The 27,428-nt window shown below is 42.4% G+C and overlaps 1 protein-coding gene, 2 long non-coding RNA genes and 1 pseudogene across 5 annotated transcripts in view; 1 reads left to right on the top strand and 3 right to left on the bottom strand.

Moving 5' to 3' along the window:
- SLC5A3 (solute carrier family 5 member 3) overlaps window positions 1-6,113 on the bottom strand; it is a 33,755-nt gene extending 27,642 nt beyond the window's left edge. Inside the window, exon 1 of one of the 2 annotated variants that reach the window (XM_077879089.1) lies at window positions 5,974-6,113. The gene's annotated coding sequence lies outside the window, so the exon portion shown is untranslated. Of the gene's footprint in view, window positions 1-5,098; window positions 5,569-5,973 lie in introns of those variants that run through there. The other variant, XM_077879090.1, reaches the window with a different exon arrangement.
- A 12,654-nt stretch (window positions 6,114-18,767) lies between these two features.
- Window positions 18,768-20,458, top strand: LOC144301649 (elongation factor 1-alpha 1 pseudogene; annotated as a pseudogene).
- An 835-nt stretch (window positions 20,459-21,293) lies between these two features.
- On the bottom strand, window positions 21,294-25,088 carry LOC144301648 (uncharacterized). The gene is made up of 4 exons (XR_013368387.1): window positions 24,764-25,088; window positions 23,989-24,123; window positions 22,937-23,050; window positions 21,294-21,459 (listed from the first exon to the last, which is right to left on the bottom strand). It is a non-coding gene; the product is annotated as an uncharacterized LOC144301648 (long non-coding RNA).
- A 161-nt stretch (window positions 25,089-25,249) lies between these two features.
- Window positions 25,250-27,428, bottom strand: part of LOC144301874 (uncharacterized) — a 30,225-nt gene continuing 28,046 nt past the window's right edge. The window contains exon 6 of one of the 2 annotated variants that reach the window (XR_013368772.1): window positions 25,250-26,532. This is a non-coding gene — a long non-coding RNA (uncharacterized LOC144301874). The remainder of the gene's footprint in view (window positions 26,533-27,428) is intronic. The other variant, XR_013368771.1, reaches the window with a different exon arrangement.

The following is a 27,428-nucleotide window of genomic DNA, read 5'->3' as shown; positions in this document are numbered from 1 at the left end:
AAGTATCTCAAGAACAACTAGTTTTGCACTCTAGGAAGCATACTGACTACAGGCATTAACTATCCTCCCCTCAGCAGTGCGTTAGAGAGACCAGCGAAGAAACTGCAAGAATCAAACTAGAAATATTAGTGGTTCAACTAGAGCAGAAAAGACGACATGGGATTGGGAGTACAGGAATATAAAGAGTTGAATTTTGTTCAGCCACAAATGATAGAAGACAGAAAAGCCATAAACAGAATCAAGTTTTAGGGCAGGCAACTCAAGTTTGAACCATACTGAGTTTGCAGTGCCAAGGGGATATCCAGGAGGCTATAACCAGCACACAGAAGAGTACAAAAGCTAAGAGTTCTTAGCTTACAAAAAAAAAAAAAGGGCAAATCATCCATATGATGGTGAAAGGTATAATAATACAAGGAAGGAAAGAATCAAAGCAGAAATGTCAGAAAACAGCACCATAAGACACTAAGAGAAATACTGAAACTATGAAATTATGTGTCTGCATATTCTAAATCAAGGGTCAGCAAATTTCTTCTGCAAAGGACAAGAGAACAAATATAAACAAATGAACAGGGTTATGTTCCAATACACCTACATTTATGGACTCTGAAACTTGAATTTCCTAGAATTTTCACATCATAAATTATCCTTTTGATTTTTCTCTCCAACTACTTAAAAATGTAAAATCCCTTCTTAGCTCACAAGCCATAAAATACAGGTGGCAGGTTTAAATTGGCCTGTGAGCCACCATTTGTCAACTCCTGCTGTAACATCGAACAACGGTAAGAGAACTGGATTAACTGTCCTTTTCCAAACTTCTGAAGGCAGTTTTTCCTTTAAATATATTAATAACTTACCAGATGTTCATTAGTTTGAATGATTTCCTTAAATTTGACTAATTGCTTAAATTTGATTCTGCTAAGAGATAACTACATGTGTTGACAATAATCCCCATTGGTTAAGAATATTGCCTTCCACTAAAAAGAGGTATTACCTTGAACGGGAAAAAAATACACTTGTACTACAAATACAGCAAAGGTACTGGATGAAAATGATTACCTTAGCGTTTGTCCCTCACTGCTTTCAAACTCTTAGTTTTCTTTAAAGTGACTGTAATCTAAAGATGAGAAGATTCAGTAACAGTCTGCATATAAATTCCTAAATTTTATAAAACCTATAAACATCAGTAATCAACGTAGGGGTCATGAATAACAATTAAAGGGGAAAAAAAATCAGTGCAGAATGTCAACTTCTGACAAGCAGTCTTAATAAATACAAACCATGTTTGGTGAGGAAGGACTCCTTACCCCCAAGCCACTCCTTGTACCTTAGCTGTAGCTCAGGGGCAGGAACAGGACTCCTTCTTCAATCACTTGCTGCGGCAATGAGCTGTAACCCAAAAAAACTGTAATACCAAATGAGAGTATAACATTGCCCACAAGGCTCAAGTCTTTCATTACTGGATAACTATTTTAAGTTGTCTGGCTTCAAGCAGACAAAACACAAAGGGTGATTATTAAAGATACAAGCTAAGTCATTCAAGGAGGGCCCATGAGAAGAAAAGGACTAACTTAGCCATCTGACAGCTAGAACAAAGAGGTTTCCTTTTGGACTTTTGTTGGCTACCACCTGAGCGCAGAAATGTCACTGTTTCCTCATTATCAAATGTTGCCAACAAGCCAAGCTGCAATGACCTAGGTCTGGCTAGTCCAATACTTGAGTTCATCTATGTCTCCAAAAGGTATCTAAACTGTAAACATTTTGTAGGTATTACTTTCAGAAGATCCTACCCTGGATACAATTCTAGAATACAAAACTGCCAGCTTTTTCCAATCAAAAAGGCTTGAGTAAAGACAAGACTCGTCACCATACAGTCTGAAAACATTTCTACATTTCAAGAACTGGAATCTCACTACACTTTTATTTCTAAACTTAGGTTATAAATTAAACTCAGATTACAACATAAAACTATACCTATAAAGAACTATTTCAATGAGTGATTTTAAAATTTAAAACAGAATATGCTTTTCAACAAAATTTAAAATGAAGAGTAGTAAACATAAAATAACTGGTAAACTGTTTTAATGAAAAACTCAAGATTTCCAAAGTAGCCATCTGTTCTTTTATTCCTATTATGGATGTATACATAAGATATATAAATGGTACTTTATCATATACACTTGAGTTTATTTAGTAATTAAGCTAGTTATTACTTTAACCATTAATCTTTAACTCCTCATGTAAAAATTCCTGAGTACCAATGAGAAAATTCAGGAAAACATTTTTGCCCAAGGCTTTCACAACTCTAAAATATGCTAACTCTGGGCAAACATACTAAGACATGATAATTAAAATGTTCCTAATCTTAAAAAGTTCCTAAACTAAGTAACTACAGAATATAAATGTTCTGCATAACTTTTTTTTCACCTCAAAATTCCTCTTCCTGAACCCATCCTAAAAGTAAAAATTTTACACAGTTTACACAGCTTTTCCTGGGCTTCTCTACACAGTATGTGGCTTTATCATTCATGAATTGGCAATTCTGTCTCCTGCCTAACTGAAATTAAATACCAATGTTTAAAATCTAATTTCAAGGTGAAATGAAAGCACATCAGCCACTTTCTCAGACTCTCCAGAGAAGGGTCCTCAAAAATCAGCGTCAGACCTTACCCACCAATGCAGGACCCTTCCTCTCTCTACTTGAATGTTTCCACTGCAAGAGGCCAAGGTGGAGGTGAACAAAGAACTCTCCATCTCACAGAAAGTTTGTGTCTTTTTCAGTTGTTAGAAAACTCCTCCCATGCTATCTGATACAGATAACACAAATAAAACCTTTTTATCCTAGAGACCCTTCTACAAATATGATCAAAGACTGGACTAAGCAACAACCCTTTTAACTGGCTGTAGTTACCACCTTCGAAGGCCTGGTTTCACAATATCGTTTATTTACCATGTCCAATTTCTGAATTTAGCCACACTTTTACCTACTTTTCATATTAAATTAAATGTTGGGAAAAAACAAAAATAAAGCATTTTTTAAAACACAATACATTAAGGCAAAATTCCGGCTAAATGGCACCTGTAAATAAATTTCTTCTTGGGAAGACTGGTAACTACATTCATAAATGCATAAACTTGCAAGTGTGACAAAAGCAGACTCCTTTAACTCCCAGTTGCAACTGAGGAAAACACAGCACTGGAAATTCTAAGTGATGGATCAACACAAAATTGTACAGTTCAAGGATTCATTCTGTATACTACACCCTTAAATCTTTCAACGGGAACCCCCACAGGTGACTGTGCTACAACACAGGGGGTATCCCATACAAAACCTGCTGAAAGCTTCAACAGTTTCTGCATTTTCAGCTTAAAAATTCTTATATGCTCATTTTTAAGGACCCCAGCTAAGGGTCAAAGGAAATAAAATTGGGGGAGGGGGAATAATAACACACTCCAAAGAGACCAGGAATGCTCCAAACAAAAAATGCTGTAAAAACTAAGCTACATCAGTCTCAACTTCAAGTCTGTTGTTTAGTTGTCAACGTAAGCCTACTTCCTCAATTCCAAGACCCCTTAATGATTGGTTGGGGGCTAAGCTGGAGTTAAACCATCACACTGAAGGGGGATACATCTCAGGATCTAAAAATATGAAAAACATGCCACTAGGAATTGAGGGGTCACTACAGGCCTCCTGCAGCCGAAACAAACTGCCAGAGACTAGAACTAGGGTTCCCCAGGCCTGCCAAAGGTCTAGGAGCCCACAAGTGGCATTTTGCATCACATACACCTAATGTGAACTTCTTCATTCATTCCCCCCCAAGTATGGATCTTATTTTAGAATCTAATTTTCCTAAGTTGAAAGCAAAATTGTCCAAAACTTGAAGTCTGTTATACATTTACAACCTACTCCAAAACTATTTTATTAACAGAAAAAAAAAAAAAAAAAGAGAAATTTCTGCAGTTGTTTAATCTGACTTTATTCAGGTCAAGAACTCTGTAACACAACTTCACCATTGTTACAATGTCCTATCTGTACCCACGGAGGCCACCTCCTCCAGGGAAGAGTTCACCTTCATTATCTGTTAATGGACTTGCACCACATTCCCCCCCCCCCCCCCCCCCGGGATTTCAAGGCAAGTATCAAATTATCCTCACCAAACTACGCTACGTGTCTTACCTGAACTAGAATAAAAAATGTTTGCACCACATACAGGAGCATACAAAAAAAAAAACAAACAAACAAACAAAAACAGGATACGAAGGAGTACAAGTAACACGGTAATGCAAGTACAGTTAAACTAATCTGCTTGAAGCCAGTTAACTAACCTATGTATTTGGCAGTTATGCTAAAAACAAAGAGTGCGGAGTTTTCATTTCAAAGGTTTATGCAAGGAACAACTATCACGCCTATACTCTACTACTACTAGTCTGTCTGGTCCCCAAAACAAGGTAAAATAAATTTCAATAACCACGTTTCCCAGGCTCTATGGTATCGCCTAAAAGCCACAGGTTAAAGGGAGGGCTTAACCAGTTCCTACATAATTAAAAACGCTTCCTTTTTAATAATGTGCTTCTGGTTTTTCCTTGTTCCCTACTCTCCCTACGCAATAATATCTTAGCGTGGAGGGCTTAGAGCCAGAAAGGGGGAATCCTCCGGAGGCTAAACAATACAATCTTCTCTTCTCCCAGATTCTGGGAGCACAAGCTCGGGACACAATGGCACAGCCTCTCTAGCCCTGATCAAGAGGCACTGGTGTCCTTTCCCACTCTGTAATGTGCGGAGACTACAGAACAGTTGCCTCAAGCTCCGTGATCACCGGTTTTTCTGTAAGGTCGGACCGTAATCCCAAGGCTTAAATTTAAGTTCAACCAAACTTCAGTGAATAGGTATTGACCCTAAGCGTGCGTGATTCTGGCGCTGGAGAACGCTCTGCTTCCCAAGTTGAGACGTGAGAGAGTTTTTATTATTATTATTTTTTATTATACGGGAGTGGGGAGGGGGGGCGGGGGAATAGAGGGGGTGGGGGTGGAGCACAGATCACACTCTACGTTACCGAATTCACGGGAAGGATGGGGATTTCGGCGAAGGCTTGTGGAGTACCTGACCCAGAACAGAGGACGAAGAGCCGCCTCCGGGCCGCGGGGCCCTGTCCTCGGCCTCACCATCACTTGCAACGAACGGGCTCGCAGGTTCGCTTAGCATCCCTCCAAAACCTGAAGTCCCCTACCTCAAGATCAATCAAAAAGCAGGGGGAGCCAAAGTTTCTTCCGGAAGGCGCAAAAAAAGGCCACAACTTGGATGAATGAAACTGGGCTAAGGGCACCCGGAGCAGGATTTTCGCTCTAGTCAGAAAAAGAGAAGTCAAAGATTTTCTTTTTTTTTTTTTCAAAAAAAAAAAAAAAACGTGAGGTCGGTTATAAGCGCCCGTGGTCCAGAAAACTGCACAAACACGCTGTGGAGAACACGTTTTATTGAGCGCGGACGGCTCCGGGGCGGCCGGCGGGCGCTAGAGTGGAGGCGGAGCGGGCGGAGCGGCGGCGGCGGCGGCGGCGGTGGCGGTGGCGGCGGCGGCGGGGCCGGCGACGAGGCAGCTTCGCGACGGCGGGAGCGGGGCCGGGCGCTCGCGCGTGTCCTCCCGCGGACCTTCAGGGGCTCCCGCGGCCGCCCCGCCCCCCGCCCGCCCCGCCGGCCGGCCGCGTGCGAGGCACACCCTCCCGCGGCCGCGCTCCCGCGCGGGCACACCCCCGCCTCCCGCGCGCACGCGGCCTCGCGCGCCGGCCGGCCCACGCGCGCCCCCCTCAGCGCGGACGCCCGCCGCCCGCCGCCCGCCGCCCGCCCGCGGCCCCGGCCGCCCCCCGCCCGGCCGCGCGGGGAGAGCGGGGGGCGACGGCCTAGCGGCTGAGGGCGGGGGCGGGGGCGGGGGCGGCGGCGGCCGCGCGGGAAGGCGGGCTGTGTGTGGGGGGAAGGTCACTTACCCGCTGCATGGCTTTCAGGATCAAAGCCAGCTCGTAGCGGGGCATGCCCGGAGGCTCGGCGCGCGGCTCCGGACCGAGCCGGCTCCCGGGACGCAGGAGGGGCGGGGACCGCGGGGGGCCTGACGCGCTGCTGGGCCGGAAGGCTCCCGGGCGGCGAAAGCACGCTCCGGCCGAGCGAGCCCGGGCTTTAAGGCTCTGGCAGCTGCGCAGACGCCCGGCCACGCCCCCCTGCGCGCCCCGCCCCCTCGCGCCGCGCCCCGCCCCCTCCTTAAGGCGGCCGCGCCGCGCCCCCTCGGCAGTCCGCTTCCCCCTCCGCCGGGGGCACCCCTGGCCCCGCAGCCGCCGCGCGGGCGCGGGCGCGGGCGCGGGGGCGGCGGCGGCGCCGCGGGCTCGGCCGGGAGGGGGCCAGCGCGGGCCGCACTCCGCCTCCGACCCTGCCGCCGCCGCCGTTCCAGCTACCTACGGTTCTCGAACCAGCTGGAACTTTCCACGCCTTCCGTCTCCTCCCGGGCGGCGGGCTAGCGGGCGCCCTCGTGTGCGTGTGCGTGTGCGCGTGCGCCGAACGGTGCGGTCTGGTCCGTGCGCGCGCCCCTCGCCCGCGGCTTCCCCGCGCGGGGGGACCCTGGAAGGCGGCCGCCGCTGCTCCGGGCGGGGTCGCGGCCGGACCTGGGCTCTCCCCGCCCGCGGTTGCGCAGGGGAGTTCCAGAACGTTCCGGCCGGGGACTGCGCTTCCGCGCGCGGAGGGATGCTCCGGGCTACCTTGCCCCTCCGCGCCCCCTGCCCACCGCCGTGCACGGGCGGCCGCAGACGCGGATTCCCGGGGCCCCTTCCCCGGCGAGGCGGGCGCAGGGCGCGAGGTCGGGTCAGCCCCCGTCGCTCGCCGGCCGCCTGACCTTGGCGGGCTCCTGCAGAAAGGGGAGGTGAAGGGCACCTACTTCCCAGGGCCGCGATGCCTTTGAGTGAGCTGATGCACGTAAGCTGCGGAGAACGATGCCTGCACAGACCCGGGCGCGACACAGGCATCTGTTGTTGTGTGAGCCCGGCCTGCCCCACGTGTAGTTGCCAAGGGCAGGCTAATACTTTGGCTCAAACCGATATTCTTTAAATGTTTGCTCAGCGTTCATTTAGAGGACCAGCTGCGAACTTGGAAAGCCCTTTTAGTAACCGTCTGGGAGCATGAGCGTGCCCTGGAGGGAGGAGAGTCTCGTGGTACGTTCCCTTTACCCCCCAAAGAGGCACACAGGGCTCACCTTTCCCTCCAGCCATTGGCTCTACTTTTCCTGGCAGGCGTTGAACAAAATGCATTTTTTTTTCCCCAGTTCCACTGCTTAGAGACTGAGCCCCTTGCAGCTGTCGCCCCCGAATACTGTGCTTGCCCCCATTAGAAAGGGCTGTAGGTGAAATGTCTGTATTTAAAGTGCTTTGATGCTAATAGGTAAAACTTACTGAGCACTTAGACTTGTGTATCAGGCACTGCACTAAGGTTTTCACATGCCCCTCCTAAAATTCTTACTTTGTGAGGCACATACTATTATTAACCCCCCACTTTAAGGATTCAAAAATACAGGAACACAAAGGTTATGCAACTAGGCCCAGGTCAAACAGTAATAGAAAATTTGGAACAAGACTATAGGAAGGCTGAGCCCATACCTAGTCCAGCCTCTGGTTACCTCGCAGCACGCAGATGAAGATGCCAATGATATTATTCAGATTTACCACGTGTTCCATGTAAAACAAGAATGGAGTCTCTTTGTCACCTTATCCAGACACTTTAGTATCTCTCAGATCTTATCTCTCTCCCCCATCAAAATTAAGATGATTTTTGAACACATCTATTCTGTGATATCTGGGTTTTAACATTTTCTGTTCTTGGACTTCACAACTCATACTCTTCCAAAGAAAAACTACACAGGTATTAATACAAATTACTTGGTTAGTGTTGACTCATTTCACTTTTGGGTAAAAAAAAAAAAAAAAAATAGAATAATATAAATAAATAACAGAAGAAAGCAAAGACTTTCTGAACCATAGGTGGGTTACAGGTTTTCTAGGATGGTCCCTACTTCAACTGTCCCTCCTGTTATCAGCCACGTGTTCCAGTTTGGGAATGATAAAATATGGACTCCGAGGTAATATACCAGGCCAAAGACCAAGTCAATACCACCAGGTGACTTCAACTCTTAGCATTCCCCCTCGGAAGTCCCATACTTTTTCCCTACTACCCAGGGATGAGTGAAGGGTCTAGCTCTTTGACAGTCTAGCATGTTGATAGTATAAGGAAATTAGTCTGATTGCACAATGCCCCAACATAGCACCCCCAACCATCCCAATCTGGTGGCTGCCCAGGGGGCTCACTCCATTCCTTCTGAAAGAGAGAGAAAGGGCAACTACCCTGATTTTCCCTCTTCAACTTTTTTATTTATTTGTTTGTTTTAAGGATTTTATTTATTTATTCATGAGAGACAGCGAGAGAGAGAGAGAGAGAGAGAGAGAGAGGCAGAGACACAGGCAGAGGGAGAAGCAGGCTCCATGCAGGGAGCGGGATGCGGGACTCGATTCAGGGCCTCCAGAATCACACCCCTGGCTGAAGGTGTCGCTAAACCGCTGAGACCTCCGGGCTACCCAACTTTTTTTTTAAAGCACAGCACCAGAATGCTCATGGGCTCATTAAAAAATGATAAAATCACAAGGAATGCTGATGCAAATTTAGTGTCCTCCTACATAACTATAAATTTAAATTCACCAGATTTTTTGAATTATATACTATGTATATAAGTCAGCATTTAGAATTAAGAAATATTACTGTAGTATTTAATGTATTAAAATTACTCCAGTACTTAGGAATAAGCTTACCCAAGGACACAAAAGATCTGTACCCTAAAGACTATAAAACACTAGTAAAATAAATTAAAGCAGTCACAAATGAAAAGATATCCATGTTCATGGATTAGATGAAGTAATGTTAAAATGCCCAGACCACCCAAAGTGATTTACAGATTAAGTGCAATCCCTATCAAAATCCCAATGTAAATTCTTAGAGAAATAGGGGGAAAAAACCTTAAAAATGAATACAGAATCACAAAAGAATATTGAAAGCAATTCTCCACAAGAAGAATGAAGACAATATATATTCTAATTTCAAACTATATTACAAAGCTATACCAATCAAAACAGTAGTATAATGGCATAAAAACAGATATATAGACCAATGGAACGGAACAGAGAAGCCAGAAATAAATATGCATATACGGTCAACCAATGGTCAACTGATCTTCAACAAAGGCCCAAGAATACACAATGGGAAAAAGGCAGTCATTTCACTACAGCATTGGGAAAACTGGATATCCACATGCAAAAGAGTGAAATCATATCCTTATTTTATACCACACACAAAAATCAACTCAAAATTGGAATGCCTGGGTGGCTCAGTTGGTAAAGGGTCTGACTTCATTTGGGCTCAGGTCATGGTCTCAGGGTGGTAATATCGAGCTCTGTCAGGCTCCATGCTCAGCAGGGAGTCTGCCCAAGATTTTCTCTCTTCCTCTCCTTCTCCCTCTCCTCTTGCTCTTGTGTAGGCTCTCTCTCTCTCTCTCTAAAATAAATAAATATTTTTTCTACCTTTATCTTTTGATTGATTTAATTTAATATTTTATTTAAATTCAATTTGTCAACATAAAGTATAACACCCAGTGCTCATCACATCCTGTGCCCTCCTTAATGCCCGTCACCCAGTTACCCCATCACCCCCAACCTCCCCTTCTGCAATCCTTTTTTATTTTCCAGAGTTAAGAGTCTCTCATGGTTTGTCTTCCTCTCTAATTATTTCCCACTCAGTTTCCCTCCTTTCCCTTATGGTCCCTTTCACTATTTCTTATATTCCACATATGAGTGAGACCATATGATAATTGTCTTTCTCTGACTGACTTATTTCACTCAGCAGAATACCCTCCAGTTGCATCCATGTCAAAGTAAATGGTAGGTATTCATCCTTTCTGATGGCTGAGTAATATACCACATCTTCTTTATCCATTCATCTGTCAAAGGACATCGTGGTTCCTTCCACAATTTGGCTATTGTGGTCGTTGCTGCTGCGAACATTGGGGTGCAGGTGTCCCGTCGTTTTACTACCTCTGTATCTGTGGGGTAAATACCCAGTAGTGCAATTGCTGGCTCATAGAGTAGCTTAAAATCAATATATCTTTAAGAAAATCAACTCAGACTTAAACATAATACTTGAAACCATTAAGCTCCTTGAAGAAAACACAGGGAAAAAACTTCTTGGTGTTGGCCTTGGTAATGATTTCTTGGCTATGATACTAAAAGCACAGGTGACAATTGCAAAAATAGGCAAATGGGATTGCACCAAACAGAAAAGCTTCTGTACAGCAAAGGAAATAACAAAATGAAAAGGCAATCTATAGAGTGGGAGAAAATATTTACAAACTATATGTCTGATAAGGGGTTAATATCCAAAACACATAGGAGCTCATAAAATTTTATTTAAAAAGCAACAACCACAAATAATTATCTGATTTAAAAATGGGCAAAGAGTATATAGAGGACTACCAGGTACACAAAATATGCTTAATATCACTAATCATTTGGAAAATGCAAATTAGAACTACCTTGAGGGGGCACCTGGGTGGCTCAATCAGGTAAGCATCTGCCTTTGGCTCAGGTCATGACCTCAGGGTCCTGGGATCAAGCCCTGTGTCAGTCTCCATTCTCAGCGGAGTCTGATTCTCACTCTCCATCTGTCCCTCCCCCTATTCATTCTCTCTCTCTCTCTCCAAATAAATAAATAAAATCTTTAAAACAATAAAAAACTACAACAAGATATCACCTCAAACCTGTCAGAATGGTGTCAAGAGTTAAAAAGTATAGTGGAAAACAGTATGGAGACTCCGGAAGAAATTAGAACTACCATTCGATCCAGGAATCCCTATTATGGAGATATCTATCTATCTATCTATCTATCTATCTATCTATCTTTGGAAATCAGATCTTGAAGAGCTATCTGCACTCCCATGTTCATTGCAGCATTAATCACAATAGCAAGAATATGACAAAAGCTAAATGTTTATGGGCATATAAAGAAAATGTGGTGCAATGAAATGCTAGTTAGACTTTAAAAAGAAGGAAATCTTGCCATTTGAGATAAACTGGAGGACAGATACAGACACAAAAGGATAGATACTATATAATCACTTACATGACACATCTAAATATTCAAACCCATAGAAGCAGAAAGTAAAATGGTGGTTGATAGGACCCGGGAGAAGGAGGCAATGGACAATGGGGTGGTATCAGTGAAAGAGTCCAAAATTTCAATTATACAAGAAAAAAATTATTCTGTAACATAGTGTCTCCAAAACATTTAATGTGGTATATGTCAAAGATTTGATTAACCAGAAATCTTGATTCATTTTCGAGTATGATTTTATGAGAGGCAATAGAAAAGAAAAAATAAGTTGAAATCCAGTCCTATTTCAAGAAAGTAATGTCAGTGTATGCCCTGGGGCAGCTTAATCATCTTTACCTTCTTATTTTATATTACTGTATGATAAGGCTTTACCTTGAGCTCACAGAAGGTCGTTATTTCTCAAAGATATGTCAAAGACAGGCCTTGTGCATCTAAAGACAGCTCTCAAAAAAGTGAAGAAATGGAAATGTTTTCAATGAATGGAGAAAGTAATCCCACAGTCCAACCAAGTCATATTTTCAGCTGTCAATCATCACGCCCCTCAGCCTATCATCCTCCCCCTGAGGAAAGTACACCACCATTTCTCTGCCCGACGGCTCAACTTATGACCCAGACCCAAGTCACACATTTCAAACTTACTTTGTTTTTAAATGTTTTAACTCACTGGTGTTTCTAAACCCCTTGCACACACTGTCACCCACCCTCTTAGTGCCTCGCTGGGTCATCTCCCATGTGCTGATGGCTGTGTGCCTTGCAGAATGAAACAATAGTGTGCAACATACATATATTATTAGTGGGACATTCATGTCACATGTCAATAATGCTGGAGGTGTTAAACAGCTTTATGTTCTTTCTCCACAAGCACAAAATCCAGAGCACACATGGAAGAATTTTAGATTTAGTAAAAGGAACAAAAGCCATGAGCTGGAGAGGGTGCAAGAGAATGAAGCAGTGTCTGAACGGGTCTTCAGGGGGTAAGGCTTCCTGCCAGAGGAGCATCTGGTAAAATAAACCAGGGGCACCATCACTCAGGGTGAGGCCTGAGAGGTACAGGAGCCCAGCCTGCTCAGCACGCAGCAGTTTTCAGGCTGGACATGAAAGGGCAGTATGTGATCAGACCTGAATGGATTTGAAAGAGTCAAGTTCATGAGCTGGGTCAAGCTCGGAGGGCATGGCACAGGTGCTGGCGGGAATCATAGGAAGGAGTGTTAGGGGATAGAATCTGTAGGATCTGGTGAGTGATTGGATACGTGAGGGGCAGCTCATGAGGCCTGTGTCACCAACGGACCCTGGGTTTCTGTTCAATAAACATTCTGGACTGACTTGCCTTTGTTTTGGTCATGCCTCCATGTGGCATTTCCTCAGCTTCTAATTCATAAAGCTTATATTACAATTCAATTTATTAGTATTTTTGTCTCTCTGGATGTCTTACGTCTGTAAATCTTCATAGCAAGATTCAAATCTTCTGAAGAACTGAGATGCTATCTTTTATTTCTCTAAGCAGTCTCCATATTCAGGCTTTCAGCCAAAAGAAAGAAAGTGGTAGTCCTAAAGCCTACGCAGATCCACCACCTAATTGATCTGGCCACCCAAGAACTATTGGAAGTTGGGGGGTCATGACACCACCAGTCAACAATTTCTGGTAAGAAGGTCAATAGACCACTATTATCTCAAAGTCCACCCTCCATGAGGATCATCTCACAGGTGTTGCTAGGGTTCTGTTGACTCGTGTTGGGGAGAATGCCCTCATTATAATGAGAAGGGATTACATAGATTTGGTACAAGGAGCAAAGACCTATAATCTAGGCACTAGATTATATCCAATAGTTATGCAGCCCCCCCCCATTGACTCCAGGTCAAAACAGAGTTGTGCCCTTGATCTGAACTTCATTGGACTTTCCTTTTGCTATAAAGGCAGATGACAGGCAGGTAAGAACATGTGGGAGAGAGAGAAAATTCCAATGGAGAACATATTCAGGAAGTAAATGATCTTTTGCAATGAAGGACGTATCTGGTAGGAAGTCTAACCCCTCAAAAGCAGCTCTGAGGAAGAGTTTATAACTTTAGAATGTATCTCAAATCAGGATACAATGTTTTAATATTAGATAATATCTATTTTTCCAAATTGCCCATATTTTTAAAAATCAACTTACTGGCAATAATAATAGCAGCTATTTATGCTGCCAAAAAGAAAAAAATCCTTACATGCAATTAAAATTACAAGATAATTGGGGGCTTTCAGGTGATACCTCCTACAATAAATTATCTTGAACTTTCAGCCTCCAGTTACCACAACCTTAGGAGAACATTTAGGGAATATCTTGGGAATTTAGCTCCCAACTTGAATAAAGAAGTCCTCAACTGAGCTTAATACTAAATACATAATTACTAAGAAAATTATAAATAATCCTATTTTGGAGAACCTCCTGTTGTTAATGGTTCAGTGATTAAGACATGGTCAAGTTCGTAGATGCAGAAAGGAGAGCAATTGGTATGCCGGTGAGGAAGGCCATCTTCAGGCCTGGGATTCAGCACTACTTAACTTGACTCCAGCTGCAAGCCCACAGCTTTTATCCTTGACAGGCATTTCCTCCAAGAAATCTCTTACATGTCTGATCCTATCTTTCTATCTGCTTCTTAGAGAGCTAGAACTGAAAAGCGTCATCTCCATTTTATCTTGTGGCCCTAACAATACCTAAATTCTCAAAAAAGAAACTCTTGTGCCCTCAGTGCCAAACAGGGGGACAGATACCTGATAGATGCTGAGCAAACATACATACATACATACATACATACATACATACATACATAAGATGCTCACTCCGTATGAATGTGTTTTTAGTGTCATCTTGAAGGCAGAAGAAAACTGTTTGGCCCAACTCTCTTCTTTCCATGGGCCTAGCCACAGGCTGTGCTTCCTACTGAAAAGGTGTGGCTGGTGTACAATGATGGACAAAGGAACTAAGATTTCACTTTTTTTCCATGAGGGAACAGCCACGTCTCCCATTAGGTCATTGGCTTAGGAACACACTCACTGGCTCCTCATTCTGTAGTTCAGAAGCTTCTGACCACAACCCCAACCTACCAGACTTGTGAAAATTCTGATCACTGCCAGTGGCAAGGAGAAGGGGCCCATGATAAGTGGCCTCTAAGATGGGCTCTAATGATCCCCAACTACTGGCATTACACTTTGTATAATTCCCTGTCCTCCAGTGTGAGCCAGGCTTAAAGACCAATGAGTAACTGAATACAGCAGAAGTGATAGGATGTAACTTTTGAGTTGACATTATAAAAAGACTGGGGCTTCTTTTTAATAGTCTCATTTGTAGAGTGGAGAAGACACTGGGTTGAGAGTCAGAAGACCTGAGTGTAATCTTTGTCCTGAGGGCACTGAGCAAGTCATTTTCATCTCTTTATGTCTTGGGTTCTTTATTCATTAAATGGGTTAGATAATTTCTAACTAATGACCATGATTGTTTTATATAAGGAATAAAAGCCAACTTTTACTGAGTGTTGCTTTATGTATCTTTAGTATCAGTGTGCTCTATGCTCACAGCAGTTCTATGTGTGATGACTTATCATCTTCATTTCATACAATGGAATAGTATTCAGCAATAAAAAGAAGTAAACTATCGACATGTTTGGCAACGTGGATGAACCTCAATTATGCTCAATTATCCGCCTGAAAAAAAAAAACCCACATACTTAATGATTCCATTTATATAAAATTCTGGAAAATTCAAACTACAGTAACACAAAACAAATCAGTGGCTGCTTGAGGTAGAAATGAAGAAGGGGGATTATAAAGGGATGTGAGGAAACATTTAGGGATGATGGATATTTTTAATAACTTGATTAAAGCAATAATTTCATGGATGCATACATATGTCAAAACATCAAATTATATACTTTAAGTATGTGCAATTTATTAGGTATCAATTATAGCTCAAAAAAAGCTGTAAAAAATATAAATCATTCACATCATTTTTATACTTAGGAAAGTCATTTTCTGTCATTGTTCTGATATATTTCTATTCACATCTTCCCTATTTCCCCTTCCCCAAATTCCTGAATAAGAGGTCAAGACCATGCTCACCTCTGAGCAATTAAGGAAAAAAATGTCCATGTGGAAAGAATTTTAAGTTTTGCAAGAGATGCAAAGATGGATAAGAAATAGTCCATGTCTTTAGGAAGTTATAATCTACATAGGCAAGGATGATGTAAGTATGTTTATTCTTTTAATTTTTTTAATATAAGTATGTTTAAAACTAAATAGTCTAACAGAGTTTAAGTATCAATCCTAAAAAATAGAAAGTATATAAAAGGAGAGTGATTAACTGCCTAATGAGTACAGGCAAAAATTTCCAAAGACACATGACTTTGGGCTGGGATGGCTTGGGAATGTTTCATGTAGGATGTGGGATTTGAGCTGGAATGTGAAGAATGGATAACATTTAGATAGACGGGAGGAGAAAAGAGGATAAACACAAGATGTTTTGGTGGGGTCAGAGGATGGTGACATTGAGTGAATAAATTTGACAGGAGGAAAGGTGTCTGTAGAAGACTCACAGGGCTTAACCCTACAAAAATGATACCAGAGTTGGAGAGTCTTGAGTACCAGGTAGAGAGTCTAAACTCCTGGCCTTTATTTCATTTTAATAACAAGAAGTTAAGGAGCCTTTCACTGTTGGAATCATTCAGTAGAGAGTGTCTGAGCACATATGAGGGATATGGAAAGGAGATAATCTCTCTGAAAGGACAAGTCCCTCCCAATCCCCAGACACTGGTCACAGGTTCATGGGCTTTGAAAGCATCATGAGAGGTAGCACTGGAATTCTGTCTGATTGTATCTGGGTTCCTCTTGGAGGTGGTGCCTGACTTCCATGCCAGAGTCATCGGGGACCGATTTTCCACTATTCTTCCACGTTCAGCCAATGAATGGAAAATGATCCCATGTGCAACCATCAGACTCTCTCTCATGATTTTGAGTCCTGAGTGAATGACTCAGTGACATGAGGAAGAGTTAGAAGTCATTCATCATGCTCAGCAGACCCTTCCTTCTCAATGGCTGTGGTTATGCTTCTTGCTAACCAGACCTCCGAACCTGCTAATCTTCGTTTCTGGCCAGTACTCTGGTCTCTGGTCAATTCTGAGATTCCCCCAAATATTATTCCAATAAATTTCATTTTTGCCTAAGATTTTAGAGTCTGTTCATGTTGCTTGAAGCCAACAACCTGGACTGATGTAGAATTCTTTTGATCTACAAATGTGGTGGGATGCTTCACTTCCCTGCATAAATCTGTTGGCCTTACTTCAGGCCCCTGGATCCATATGGAACAAGTCTGTCCCCTCTTCCACATAAACTCTTCCTATGTCCAAACACAGCTCTCTGGCCTATCCCAACACTTTCTTTCCCTGGGCTAAATGCCCCGTGTTCCTTTGGGCACTCGTCATCTCACATGGGCTGGATTGCTTCACCAGCTTGGACAGTTTTTCCAAGAGTGCTCAACTGTTCACATTCAGACCTTGGTGACTTGATAAACATTTGTTGAATGATGGCTACAATACCTCTTGTAAGAAACAGCCATCCATTTTTGTTTTTCCATGGAAAGGCTATGTTACGGTTGGGGTACCAGTTCAGCTACTGAAATAAAAGTCAAAACAACAGTGACCTAAGTAAGATGGTTTATCACATGGAAGGTCTAAATGTAAGTAGGGCTGGGGATCCAGGCTCTTTCTAGCTTGTTGCCATCCATTTGTATCCATTTATAACACATGGCTTCCATCTTGCCATCTAGCATGGCCATTCCTTCCTTTAGCACCATGTTCACATGCCAGAAACATCCTTTCCTTCCCAGGAAGGAAAAGGAGAAGGAAAGTCTTGTGGCATTCTTTTTAAGAAGTCTTCCAGAAGTTTTACTCATCATCCCCTCTTATTTCCCACAAGTTGGAACTTAATCCTATAGCTTTGCCTTTCCTCCCAAGAAGAACTTGGAAAGGTAGGTTTAGCTGGGAGACGACAGTGAACTGGCAGTTTCTACCATAGACCATATTACACAATTTGTGTATCTTCTGATAAAACTCTCCAAGCCCAATGAGATGTTACACAAGTCACATGTGATTTATTGGCTATAACTTTCTTATATTCAATGCTGAGTATTTTGCAAGTGATGATCAGGCTAGAGTCATGCTAAGAATTGAATTTTAGATAAATTCAATTTCATGGATTTACCAAGGTACATGCCTTAGACTAGTCCCTATACTTATAACCCAGAAGTCAGGTCTCCCCTGAAAAATTCTTCTAACTGAAACAACCAAGCAGCTACTTCTTTTGAAAACAAAACCTACAAGTTTGCCTCACACAATGAGTTTGACATATTTTCACACAATAGTATTCTTTTGGTTACAAATAATATAAACTGACTGTAGTTTGTTTAATGGGAGGGATGAATTATTAGAAGTGTGCCAGCTGTATCCCAGGACTCAAGGCAATGTGCAGCTGACTGAGCCTTTGGAACAGACTAAAACTAGGATGCTCTCCATCTTTTGTTTCTGTCCTTCTGCCCATCAGCTTAATTCTTCTTTCAACAAAAGGATTCTTTTTCTCTGTTCTCCAGTCTGCACAATAGAAATGGCTATTCCTAGCTTCTTGGTCTACATATAATCCCTCTAGCCACTCATGAGGCTTTCCTTCAATTGGCACATTTTTTATTCTTGGCTGGGTTAGTGGCCCACCTCGGCCAATCTGTGAAGTCTGAAGACTAGGTCAAATTTTGTCATTGTGACAGCCAGCAGCTGCCTAGGAGCCCTGCAGATTTGGGAGGTCACAGATAGGGAGAAATAGTTCGCAGCAAAGAGGAGGTTAGATAGGCATCTCAATAGGCATATCTTCCACCCATGCATGCATGGAAGGTTGTCATAAATGGGATGAAGTTTAAAAATGTGGCTATGAGGTCTAGACTCAGACTAGAAACATGATGCAGTGAGGTTGGGGGAGAAACTATGTCTTCCTCAAAATTCTTTTGCTTAAAACAGAAACCCATCTAAAAGCTCTAGAGCATGTCACTTGAGATTTTTAATATGTGAAAAAGGCTTCTATGTGCAGAAGATTACCTACAGTTACTTGTTTTAATTACTACTCAAGTTATTAAAGTTGTAATATTTTTTAAATACCTAATTTTTTAGAGCAGTTTTAGGTTCACAGCAAAAGTGAACAGAAGGTACAGAGGTTTCCCATAACCTCGCACCTGCCCCCACATTTGCATGGCCTCCACCACTATCCACATCATATGTCATAGTACATCTGTTACCATTGATAAACCCACATTGACACATCATCGCCCAAAGTCCATAGCTCACATGGGCGTAGCTCAGTCTTGGTGCTGTCCATTCTGTGGATTTGGACAAATGTATAAATGATATGTATCTACTGTCAAGTCAAGTACTTGACAACTGTCAAGTATTATACAGAGTATTATCACGTCCTTAAAAATCCTCTGTGTTCCACTTATTCATCCTTCCCTCCTCCCTAACCCCTGTCAATCATTGCTCTTTTTAGTGTCTCCATGAATTTGCCTGTTCCAGGATGTCATATAATTGGAAAAATACAGTATGTAGCCTTTATAGAGTACAACACAAAAAGCACCATCCATGAAAGAAAGAATAACCTGATTTAAAAAGAGGCCAAAGACTTTTTCACAACATATTTGCCACCAGGACAGAGGTGTCATGAAAACCACCATGAAACCTAAATCAAAATGGGAAAGGAAAAGACTCATATCAACATCATCATCATTGGACATGTAGACTCAGGCAAGTCTACCACTACTGGTCGTCTGATCTACAAATGTGGTGAGATCAACAAAAGAACTATCAAAAAGTTTGAGAAGGAGGCTGCTGAGATGGGAAAGGGCTCCTTCAAATCTACCTGAGTCTCGGATATACTAAAATCTGAACATGAACGTGGTATCACCATCGATATCTCCCTGAGGAAATCTGAGACCAGCTAAGTATTATGTGACCATCACTGATGCCCCAGGACACAGAGACTTTATCAAAAATATGATTACAGGCACACCTCAGGCTGACCGTGCTGTCCCAATTGCTGCTGCTGGCGTTGGTGAATTTGAAGCAGGTATCTTCCAAGAATGGGCAGGCCCATGAATATGCCCTTCTGGCTTACACACTGGGTGTGAAACAACTAATTGTTGATGTTAACAAAATGGATTCCACTAAGCCACCATAAAACCAGAAAAGATATGAGGAAATCATTAAGGAAGTCAGCACCTACATTAAGAAAATTGGCTATCACCCTGAAGAGTAGCATTTGTGCCAATTTCTGGTTGGAATGGTGACAGCGTGCTGGAGCCAAGTGCTAATGTGCCTTGGTTCAAGGGATGGAAAGTCACCCGTAAAGATGGCAATGCCAGTGGAATCATGTTACTTGAAGCTCTGGATTGCATTCTGCCATCAACTTGTCCAATTGACAAGCCCTTGCAAACTGCCCCTCCAGGACATCTACAAAGTTGGTGCCATTGGTACTGTCCCTGTGGGCCAGGTGGAGACCGGTGTTCTTAAACCGGGCATGGTGGTCACCTTTGTAACAGTCAATGTTACAACAGAAGTTAAGTGTGTTCAAATGCACCATGAAGCTTTGAGTGAGATGCTTCCTGGGGACAACGTGGTCTTCAATGTCAAGAATGTATCTGGCAAAGATGTTCATCATGCCAATGTAGCTTGTGACAGCAAAAATGACCCACCAATGAAAGCAGCTGGTTTTACGGCTCAAGTTCAGGCCAGATCAGTGGTGGATATGCACCTGTGCTGGATTGTCACACAGCTCACATTGCTTGAAAGTTTCCTGACCTGAAGGAGATTAATTGTTATTCTGGAAAAAAGCTGGAAGATAGCCCCACATTCTTGAAATCTGGTGATGCTGAGATCATTGATATGGTTCTTGGGGAGCCTATGTGTCTTGAGAGCTTCTCTGACTATCGTCCTTGGGGCCGTTTTGTTGTTCGTGATGTGAGATAGTTGCTGTGGGGGAGAGGGGGTGGCAGCAAAGTGATGGACAAGAAGGCAGCTGGGGCTGGCAAGGTCACCAAGTCTGCCCAGAAAGCTCAGAAGGCTAAATGAATACCTGCCCAATATCTCCCCAATACCTGACACCTCAGTCTTGATCAGAATGGTTTGTGCTAATTGGCCATTTAAGTTTAATAGTAAAAGACTGGCTAATGATAGCAATGCATCATAAAACCTTCAGAAGGGAAGGAGAATGTTTTGTGGACCATTTGTTGTGTGTATGTGGCAGTCTTAAGTTATTAGTTTTTTTAAAAAAATGAGTGCTTTTTAATGGAAACAACTTGACCAAAAATCTGTCACAAAATTTTGATACCCATTAAAATAAAAGTTTAATGAAAAGAAAATGTGTCTTCTTTTGGCCAACATTGTAACCTCATATAGTACTATTCAGGTAAAAAATTAAAGTCACCTATAACCTATTTCTGGTACTATCTTATGTTGAAACTCAGAATTTAGGCTAACATTTTTTTCCTGGTGGGAATTTTTGCGTTTTTTTTTTCACCTTGCTGAAAGGAAAGAAATCACCTGTTTAAATACATAGTACAAAGCTCTGGGGAAAGGGGATCTGTTGGTGTAACACATCATAGCTTAGAACAGATAAGCAAAGAATGACACCATAAGATAGCTTATAAAAAGGTTAAATTTTGTAATACTAAAGTCAATGTGTTGCATATAAAATTTTGTATTCTATCAATACTGAGTAAACTTGTTAATACAAAAAAAAAAAAAAAAAAAGGAGGGCCAAAGACTTTAACAGATACTTCACCAGAGAAGATATATACATGGCTAAGCATATGAAAAGATTGTCCACATCATATGCCATCAGGAAAATGCAAATTCAAACAGCAGTGAGATACTGCTACCCACATATTAAAATGGCCAAAATCCAGAACACTGGCAACACCAAATGTTGGTGAGGATGCAGAGCAACAGGAACTCTCATTTAACACTGATGAGAACGCAAAATGGTACAGCCACTTTGAAATATAGTTTGGCAATTTCTTATAAAACTAAATGTACTCTTACCATCTGATCCAGCAATCGTGCTCCTTAGTATTGACCCAGCACATGGACGTTTATAACAGCTTTATTCATAATTGCCAAAACTTGGAAGCAATCAAGATGTTCTTCAGCAGGGAACAGATAAAGAACTCTAGTATATCCAAAAACCGGAATATTATTCAGCAATGAAAAGAAATGAGCTATCGAGGCATGAAAAGACATGAAGAAAATTTCAATGCATATTACTAAGTGAAAGAGGCCAGTCTAAAACATTGTAATATTTAAAAACCTGGGTTCTTCCAAAGTCTTTATGTTTAATTCACAATTCTTACCCTTATTTATGTCTACTAATTTTTAGGTAAAAATAATATTAATCACTTTCATTTCTTATCTGATTAACATCAAATTGACTACATTTAAGTAGTAAGTCCTCCTAGGTAACTTCCCTATTTAGAAACGTTATTTAATTCTCTAAAACATTGTAAGTGTATTTAAAATTAAAATATATGTTTCTCTAAAACACTTCAAACATCTGATGTGGCAAACTTATAAAACTGAAATCTTTCTAAGCCTTTAAGCAATTATTAAAATTTCATAAACCTGGTGAATGAAGTTTCTTGAGATTCGTGGTGGATGGCTACCAAATGTTTTCTGGTATTAATTCTCCCCTCTTTGCCTTTAGCTAAAACCCCTGAGCTTTAACTGGACATATGTCCACCCAACAATAGACTACACGTTGCGGTCAGCTATGGCCACGTGACTAAGTTTGGGCCAGTGGGATGTGAGTAGATATGATGTATGCTACAACCAGATCATCACCTTTAAGACACTTGCAGTAGCCCCACTTCTTTCCCACTTCCTTGCATGTGGCAGTGAGCCAGTATCAACCGTGCTGATGAAGATAACACAGGCCACAGCAGAGCCAAAGGAGAGAAGGAACCCATTCACTAGAAGACCTCACATAGCAAAACTGCTTAGCCTGCAGCTCTGGACCACTCACCACTTGACTTCTATCATTTTTGAGCGATTGTACTTTGGGGTTAGACTGTACCCTAATAATACAATGTTCAAAGATTTCCTACAAACTTAATTGATTATATCTTCTTAAACATTTCAAATTGAAACTGCAAGTCCAATATGCCAGGTTCTCTAATACATTAGATTTCCTTCAATATTTCAAGCTCTCTCTTTTCATATATATATATATGTTTTAGGAGGAGAGACAGGAAGAAGGAGAAAGAGAATCTTGAGCAGGCTCCGCACCCAGTGTGGAGCCTGACATGGGGCTCAATCTCACAACCCTGAGATCATGACCTGAGCCAAAATCAAATTGGATGCTTAACCAACTGAGCCACCCAGGCACCCCTGTTTCGAGTTCTTTAAATAACACACAAATTGTGATGGTGATTCAACACTGTCTCCTGAAGTTACCATGAAAGGAACGCCATATTTCATGGAATCTAAGATGCCTTCTTAGATCTTCTTAGTCTTCTATTGTAAGATATAATGTTACTTTAATAATACCACCATTTATAATTGTTTGATGCCATTGATTACAGAATGCATTCCAAATTCCAAGATGTTAAAATTGAGAAAATGTAGCAATATTCTGATTTTGATTCATCTCACCATCTAAGAGCCATCTGCATATTCTCCTAGGGTTGCAAAGTCACTTACCGAACCAAGAGGAGGTGATTTGCTGTTGTAGGCCAACTGAGTCTAGTAGTGGAAGATTCAGGATTTTAACGTAGTTACAGATTCAAATTCTTGGCAGAAAAGTGAAGATGGTACCTGGATGTGAATAGCAGTTGGAATATTAGAGTTGGAACCTGTATGGTTTGTCAAGAGGCGGCTCTGTGTCCACATCTTTCACCTGGAATCTAGTTTCATAACATGGTCTCATGTGTTTTCTGGGTGGCTTTCAGTTTTCTCCTTTAACCTGGTTTAATTGAAGCTCCTTTCAACTTCTTTTTTTTTTTTTATTGGAGTTCAATTTGCCAACTCCTTTCAACTTCTTATCACCTGATTTGAGTAAGCATACCCCATACATACATACATGCATACATACATACATACATACACACAGATTGCAGCCAATCTCTTTGCTGTAAGATTTGGGTTAATTGAATGCTGTCTGCAACACTCTTTTTTAAATTTTATGTTTTTGCTTATCTCATTGGCCATCATTTTGTAATTATTGCGGTGAAAAGGCAAAAACAGGGATTTATTATTGCAGGATCCCAGACCATATCCTAGAATCCAGGGATGTGCCACCAGGGCTCCTGGGGAACTAGATTGGGATATTTTTTATTTCTCCAGGACTACAAATATTTGTCTCTACTCTGCTCATGAAGTGTCTGATCCTGCCTCCCCCTTCCCTCTATGCCCTGTTGTCTCTCAGGGACAAGTGCTCTCTGCTTCCCCATGCCCACTGTGGAAGATGGCTAGCCCATAGCTGGAATGCCCTGAGATAAACGTGCCAAGTTCAAGTGACCACCAGCACTGACCTTCATCTCTCATTTGAAATCCACCATGAATCCAAAGAAGTGCAGCCATGGAATGCAAATGCTTAGTCCTCGGGCATTAAGGAGGGTACAGGATAAGATGAGCTCTGAGTTTATACTATATGTTGGCAAATTGAATTTAAACAAAATTTTAATTTTTTTAAAAAAAGGAAAGAGCTGTCCTAGGAAGCTGTGGACAGGGCAGATTTCACCAAAGGTGGCTACCTGGGGGAAGTAGAGCTTCATGGTTTCGGACATGGAGCCAAACCAGACAACCTGGATCCAAACTCAGATCCTGCTGCTTAATGACTATATGACCTTGACCAAGTAACTGACTTCTGAGAGCCTTAGTTTCTCCATCTGTAACAGAATCATACCGAAGGTACAGGGTCATGGCAAGGATTATATGGTATATGTGGAAAGCAGGGGAAAACCTGCCTGCCACGTGGGAAGTGTTCAATAATTGTTTTCTGATTATAGAGACAGACAAGTAAACAGATGCAGGTTGCATGCAGGTTCCATCTACCAAACCTGACAGACCATTCCAATCCAGTCGTGATTTGCTCATCCTCCACCCAGATCAAAGAGATGACGCATCCAAAGGTAGGGCATTCCATCCCCCAGACCAAGATGAGTGTGAGTTCATTGATTTGCTCACCGTGGAGGGGTCATTATACGTGCTGAGGCCTGGGGACATTAGCAGTGAAGGGAGACACACTGCTTCACTGCTTTCTGCCTCTTGAAGAAAAACTTCAAAGGCACAATCAACAAGGCTTGGTGATGAAAGCATGAAGATGGGGAATGGGGGGAAGAGGTCAACAGCACATCTGAGCTCTTGTTCTATGTAACTGGATAGATACTGGTGACATTTAAGGAGGCAGTCTGACAGGGAAATCCTGTTTGGGGCAAATTTCTGTTTGGGGCAAAAGCCAGGATGTTGGAGTGAGAGTGTGGTGTTGGGACTCGGGCTCCCCACCCTCCAGCCCGGCTCTGCACTCACAAGTGTTGCAACATCAGGCAAGTCCCCTAACCTCTTTATTGGTCTTCTTGTCTGAAAAGGAGGAAAGTAATAGCTCCAAGTCACGGAGCTGTTGTGAAGATAAAACATGTTTATATAGGCGTATCTCATTTTATTGTGCTTCACTTTATTATGCTTTGCAGATATTGCATTTATGGCAATCTGGCACTGAGCAAGTCTACTGGCACCACTTTTCCAACAGCGTTTGCTCACTTGGTGTCTCTGTATCACATTTTGGTAATCTCACAATATTTAAAACTTTTTCATTATATTTTTTATGGTTATGTGATCAGTGATTACAATTTGCTGGAAGTTCAGATGATGGTTAGCATTTTTTTAGCAACAAAGTATTTTTAATTAATTAATTAACTTTAATTAACATATTTTAAAAGACATAATGCTATTGCACATTTAATAGACCACAGTGTAGTATAAATATAACTTTTGGAAAACCAAAAAATTCATTGACTTGCTTTATTGCAATATTCACTTTATTGTGATGGCCTAGAACTGAAACCACAATGTCTACAAGGTGCACCTGTACCCATAAAATGTGTAAAACCATGCCTGGCTCCCTAAGTGTCAGCCTTCAGCACATGATGGGTTTGAGGTGCCTTTGAGACATCAGCAGAATGCAAGCACCCCAGAGGAGTGGCTTGGTAGAATTGCTATTGGATCCTGGCATGACACATGGAGGGTGCTCAACAAATATTTGTTAGCAGGACAAGGTAAGGATTTTGTCTAGAGGGTAGGCTGTGAATATTAACCTGTGAATCCCCATGTGGGTGGGACCTGAAGCCTCTGGCTGAGGAGTCCCTAGGAAGGGAGAGTAGGAAGAGGGGCCTTAACTGAAGAGCTTGAGGAACCTCAGACTTGTGTCCATGGGTTCCATTTGGGACATGGGTGTCTCCCATTTCTGCTCCCATGTCTTACCTCTTAGCATCCCTCCAGCATCATTAGCTCCTTGTGGGGAGGGGGGGAGAAGGGGGCTGAAACATGACATTCTAGGGAGAATTTGACAACAGCTTGAACCTTAGAATAAGGATGCTGGCCTTTCCATAGGGTGGAAAAAGGTGGCCTTCTCCACTCGTGAATTCACAGCTGTGCAAAACAGTAGTACTGCAACCCCACTGGGGGTTTTCTCCCTAATTATTCAACCTGTGGAGGGTCAGCTGTAACCCATGCTGGCTGTCCTGTTCCTACAGCCAAAGCCCTGTTTTACTATGTCACTCAGTACTCCTTCCCTTTCCTCCTTCTGCTCTTGTTGAACTCTGTCAGGAAGGTCACCCTGCCGTGGCTCATATGTCCCCCTGGACCAGTTATCTGACAGTTTCCCTGTATGTTTGATGGTGTTATTTCTCTGTGGCCTGGAAGTTCACTCTTCGTGTGCCAGGGCAGGGCACACAGCCAGAGGGGCCCACAGGAGGCTCAGCACCCCACCTACTTGAGCCTACATCAAGGCCTTCATGACTAGTGTCAAGGGCAGGCTGTGAGAATGGGCCTCCAGAACTTTCTAGTAGCTCTTCCTATGTGCTAAGCTTTAAAACTGTATTTAATAGTTTTTGTGCATTGTAAATGCCAACACCCCAGGACAGAGGCCTGCCTGCCCCACCCCAGGAACAGGGTCTGGTTCCCAGTGGAGGCTCTGGCAGAAAGCTCCAGCCTGTTTCTGTGAATTTCCCCAGATCAGTAGACAGACACCAGGCCACAGAGGATGGAGGGAGGACCAGGACAGCTTCATCCTTGAAAACCTGAGAAAAGATAACTGTCATATTAGGTTTCAGGGTTCTAAAAATTATTTTTTATTATATGCATTTTTCAGTTGTAAAATCAATATAATCTCATCACAGAAAATTTGGGAAACAGGAAAAAAAATGCCCCAAATCCCACAATCTAAACATAGCCGCTGTTGACATTTTAGAGGTTTGTTTATAAACTTCCTATGTGTGTTTTTATTTACATAGTTTTAATCATACTGTATATATCATTTAGTATTCTATTTTTTCCTTGGTATCTAATCAGTAGCATTTCCATGTTTTTTTTTTTTTTTTTAAGATTTTATCTATTCATGAGAGACACACACAGAGAGGCAGAGACATAGGCAGAGGGAGAAGCAGGCTCCCTGCAGGGAACCTGATACAGGACTTGATCCAGAACCCTGGGATCACACCCTGAACCAAAGGCAGACGGTCAACCACTGAGCTATGTAGGCATCCTACATTTCCATTTTCTTAACCGATCTTTGTAACTAATATTAAAAACCATCGAATTATATTCTACCCAAGGAAATGCTGTGGTCTACTTGATCATCCCCTTTTGGATGTTCCAGTTCACACTTTTTCACTCTTTATTCTTATGACTGATTCTAAGACAAATATCTTTGTGCATCGAATTTTTCTGCATTCAGGAATGCTTCCTTTGGTTGGCATTCCAAAGTAGGATGTCCTGAATCATTTATGATCCCTTAGGTCTATCATCATTGTTTTTCCAAAGGGCACACCAGAAATGTGGAGCAAGCCTCAGGTTAGAATTGGAACTAGGAGAAACTGAGTTCCAAACAGCAAGGATCCTGTGCTCTCAGTACCCAAGAAACTGTAACAAAACTTCCCCAGGGCTAGGGTATGAGGTCAGAGGATCTAGGAAGACA

Source organism: Canis aureus, chromosome 30 (assembly GCF_053574225.1).
Source record: "Canis aureus isolate CA01 chromosome 30, VMU_Caureus_v.1.0, whole genome shotgun sequence".
Taxonomy (NCBI): Eukaryota; Metazoa; Chordata; class Mammalia; order Carnivora; family Canidae; genus Canis; species Canis aureus.
This window is presented reverse-complemented; position numbering and strand designations above follow the sequence as displayed.